This window comes from Harmonia axyridis, chromosome X (genome assembly GCF_914767665.1).
Source record: "Harmonia axyridis chromosome X, icHarAxyr1.1, whole genome shotgun sequence".
Classification (NCBI taxonomy): domain Eukaryota; kingdom Metazoa; phylum Arthropoda; class Insecta; order Coleoptera; family Coccinellidae; genus Harmonia; species Harmonia axyridis.
Genome location: NC_059508.1, coordinates 35,825,818 through 35,830,612, shown reverse-complemented (window position 1 = coordinate 35,830,612; position 4,795 = coordinate 35,825,818). Strand labels below are relative to the sequence as shown.

Here is a 4,795-nt window from a genome sequence, read left to right as displayed (position 1 = left end):
AAGATCGAGTTCACGTTCTGCATCGGTCTGCCTGAGTTTACGTGGTGCATCGGTATGATCGAGTTTACGTTCTGCATCGGTGTGATCTAGTTTACGTTGTGCATCGGTAAGATCGAGATTACGTGAAGCATCGGTATGATCGAGTTTACGTTCTGCATCGGTCTGGACTCTGAGATATATTTTCGACGTGAAAATGTTCCGATACAACTTTTGAACCAGGATAGTTAGAGAGATGATTTTTTCTGGGATGTACGTTGATTGGGGAATGGATTGTGGAAAATAACTTGCCATGACCGAGGTGTTCTCGAATTTTTTTTTTTTTTCGAAAAATATTTTCTGATTTTGGATTTCACTCAAATTTGATTTCGTTGCCTTCTAATGTGTTCTAAAAGAGTAAATCAGTAATCAGAATCGAAAAATATTTTTCGGATTTTTTTTTTTTTTGAAAAAAATTTTCTGATTTTGGAATTTCCTCAAATTTGATTTGGTTGCCTTCTAATGTGTTTTTAAAGCGTAAATCAGTAATCAGAATCAATATTCATTGTCGACTTTAATTTTTATAAGGAAAAATGTTCACGTCCTTAAACGCCTCCCCATCATTAGCCCGAGTCCAAGTCGATGTCAGTCCCGAGCGGACGGTGTCAGATACTACCTATCGCCCCGGTCTGGACTTGGCGAGGTATTTCGACGTGAAATGTTCCGATACAACTTTTGAACCAGGATAGTTAGAGAGATGATTTCTTCTATGTTGTACGTTGATTGTGGAATGGATTGTGGGAAATAACTTGCCATGACCCAGGTGTTCTTGAATTTTTTTTTTTTTCGAAAAAAATTTTCTGATCTTGAAATTTCCTCAAATCTGATTGCGTTGCCTTCTAATGTGTACTAAAAGAGTAAATCAGTAATCAGAATCAATATTCATTGTCGACTTTAATTTTTATAAGGAAAAATGTTCACGTCCTTAAACGCCTCTCCATCGTTACCCCCCCTCCAAGACGATGTTAGACCGGAGCGGACGGTGTCAAATGCGACCGATCTCCCCGGTCTGGACTTAGCGAGATATTCCGACGTGAAATGTTCCGATACAAAAATTTAACTGTGATAGTTAGAGAGATGGTTCCTTTTGTGATGTACGTTGATTGTGTAATAGAATATGGAAATAAACTTGAGATGACCGAGGTCTTCTGGGATTTTTTTTTTTTTTCGAAAAATATTTTTCGATTTCGGAAATCCCTCAAATTTCATTGAGATATGTCCTAATGTGTTCTTAAAACTTAAATCAACAATCAGAATTAATATCCAAAAGTTATTTCATTTTTTATAAGGAAAAACGTTCACGTCCTTTCCGCTCCCAAAAAGTGAGATATCATAGAAAATATCGCTATATTTGTTGTTTACGGCCATACCACGCTGAAATTGCCAGTTCTCGTCAGAACACTGAAGCCAAGCAGCGTCGGGCGCGGTTAGTACTTGGATGGGTGACCGCTTGGGAACACCGCGTGCTGTAAGCTTTTTTTTTACGTTCTGCATCGGTCTGCCGAGATAACGTGGTGCATCGGTATGATCGAGTTTACGTTCTGCATCGGTAAGATCGAGATTACGTGATGCATCGGTAAGATTGAGATTACGTGGTGCATCGGTAAGATCGAGTTTACGTGGTGCATCGGTAAGATCCAATTCACGTTCTGCATCGGTAAGATCCAGTTCACGTGGTGCATCGGTAAGATCGAGATTACGTGGTGCATCGGTAAGATCGAGTTTACGTGGTGCATCGGTAAGATCCAATTCACGTTCTGCATCGGTAAGATCCAGTTCACGTGGTGCATCGGTAAGATCGAGATTACGTGGTGCATCGGTAAGATCGAGTTTACGTGGTGCATCGGTAAGATCCAATTCACGTTCTGCATCGGTAAGATCCAGTTCACGTGGTGCATCGGTAAGATTGAGATTACGTGGTGCATCGGTAAGATCGAGTTTACGTGGTGCATCGGTAAGATCCAATTCACGTTCTGCATCGGTAAGATCCAGTTCACGTGGTGCATCGGTAAGATCGAGATTACGTGGTGCATCGGTAAGATCGAGTTTACGTGGTGCATCGGTAAGATCCAATTCACGTTCTGCATCGGTAAGATCCAGTTCACGTGGTGCATCGGTAAGATTGAGATTACGTGGTGCATCGGTAAGATCCAGTTCACGTGGTGCATCGGTAAGATGGAGATTACGTGGTGCATCGGTAAGATCGAGATTACGTGGTGCATCGGTAAGATCTACTTTACGTTCTGCATCGGTCTGCCCTTGTTTACGTGGTGCATCGGTAAGATCGAGATTACGTGAAGCATCGGTATGATCGAGTTTACGTTCTGCATCGGTCTGCCCGATATTACGTGGTGCATCGGTCTGCCCTAGTTTACGTGGTGCATCGGTTTGGACTTAGAGATATATTTTCGACGTGAAAATGTTCCGATACAACTTTTGAACCAGGATAGTTAGAGAGATGATTTTTTCTGGGATGTACGTGGATCGGGGAATGGATTGTGGGAAATAACTTGCCATGACCGAGGTGTCCTCGAATTTTTTTTTTTTTCGAAAAAAATTTTCTGATTGTGGAATTTTCTCAAATTTGATTTGGTTGCCTCCTAATGTGTTCTAAAAGAGTAAATCAGTAATCGGAATCGAAAAATATTTTTCGGATTTTTTTTTTTTTCGAAAAAAATTTTCTGATCGTGGAATTTCCTCAAATTCGATTTGGTTGCCTTCTAATGTGTTTTTAAAGCGTAAATCAGTAATCAGAATCAATATTCATTGTCGACTTTAATTTTTATAAGGAAAAATGTTCACGTCCTTAAACGCCTCCCCATCATCAGCCCGAGTCCAAGTCGATGTCAGTCCCGAGCGGACGGTGTCAGATACTACCTATCGCCGAGGTCTGGACTTGGCGAGATATTACGACGTGAAATGTTCCGATACAACTTTTGAACCAGGATAGTTAGAGAGATGATTTCTTCTATGTTGTACGTTGATTGTGGAATGAAATACGGAAAATAACTCGCCATGACCGAGGTGATTACGATTTTTTTTTTTTTTCGAAAAAAATTTTCTGATCGTGGAATTTTCTCAAATTTGATTTGGTTGCCTCCTTATATGTTCTAGTAGCGATAATCAACAATCAGAATCAAAATCCATGGTCGGGTTTGATTTTTATAAGGAAAAATGTTCACGTCCTTTTTTACAACCCCGACTCATTGACGATGTTAGAACCGAGCCGGCGGTGTCAGATACGACCGATCGCCCCGGTCCCGATCGTCATTTACGTTGTGCATCGGTCTGCCCGAGATTACGTGGTGCATCGGTCTGGACTTAGAGATATATTTTCGACGTGAAAATGTTCCGATACAACTTTTGAACTAGGATAGTTAGAGAGATGATTTTTTCTGGGATGTACGTTGATTGGGGAATGGATTGTGGGAAATAACTTGCCATGACCGAGGTGTTCTCGAATTTTTTTTTTTTTTTCGAAAAAAATTTTCTGATTGTGGAATTTTCTCAAATTTGATTTGGTTGCCTCCTAATGTGTTCTAATAGCGATAATCAACAATCAGAATCAAAATCCATGGTCGGGTTTGATTTTTATAAGGAATAATGTTCACGTCCTTTTTCGCCTATGTTCTTTTTCGACGTGAAAAGTTCCGATACAACTTTTGAACCAGGATAGTTAGAGAGATGATTTTTTCTGGGATGTATGTTGATTGACGTACGAAACTTGGAAAAAAAATAGAAAAGACCGAGGTACTCTAGAAAAAAAATTTATTGAAAATATTTTTTTGATTTCGGAATTAATTCGAAATTCATTCAGATGTCTTCTATCAATATCGCGAAAGAAAAATCAATAATCAGAATCGATATTCATCTAAGATTATTTCCTTTTGGATTGTGTTAACATTCGGTACGATCTTGTCTACGTGATGCATCGGTTTGTTTCTCGGCTCTTGTGAGCAAGTTGGACACTCGAGACGGCCTCCATCGATCGGATTAGGCGGGCTTTAATGTTAACGTGCTGCATCGGTGTGATCTTGTTTACGTCATGCATCGGTATAGCTTTAAATCGCGCCGTAAAGTCGTTCACGTCATGCATCGGTATCTTAAATCGCGCCGAAAAGTCGTTCACGTCATGCATCGGTATCTTAAATCGCGCCGTAAAGTCGTTCACGTCATGCATCGGTATCTTAAATCGAGCCGAAAAGTCGTTCACGTCATGCATCGGTGGCACAAAAAAAAGACGCCGATGCATGACGTGAGCCGACTTTTCGGCGCGATTTAAGATACCGATGCATGACGTGAACGACTTTACGGCGCGATTTAAGATACCGATGCATGACGTGAACCGACTTTTCGGCATGAAGTCAGCTAAAATTATCGTGTGCATCTTGGGTCGGTCCACGTACCGTAGATCAGAGAGGGACGACGTACATACATCGGATACATTTGTATCCAACAAGTTACGATCGTCGTCTGATCCAGCGGTAATCGGACCTACTCTCGTGAATTTATTTTGCCCCTTGAATAATTTTGTACCGATGCACGACGTGAAGTCGACTTTTCGGCATGGTTTAAGCTAAAATTATCGTGTGCATCTTGGGTAGAGCCCACTTACTACAGATCAGAGAGGGACGACGTACATACATCGGATACATTCGTATCCAACAAGTTACAATCGTCGTCTGATCCAGCGGTAATCGGACCTACTCTCGTGAATTTATTTTGCCCCTTGAATAACTTTGTACCGATGCACGACGTG

At 40.9% G+C, this 4,795-nt stretch overlaps 1 non-coding gene across 1 annotated transcript; it reads left to right on the top strand.

Annotated features, from left to right (window-relative positions):
* The first annotated feature begins 1,392 nt into the window (after nt 1-1,392).
* On the top strand, nt 1,393-1,511 carry LOC123688332. The gene has a single exon (XR_006749861.1). It is a non-coding gene; the product is annotated as a 5S ribosomal RNA (ribosomal RNA).
* Nucleotides 1,512-4,795: the final 3,284 nt, after the last annotated feature.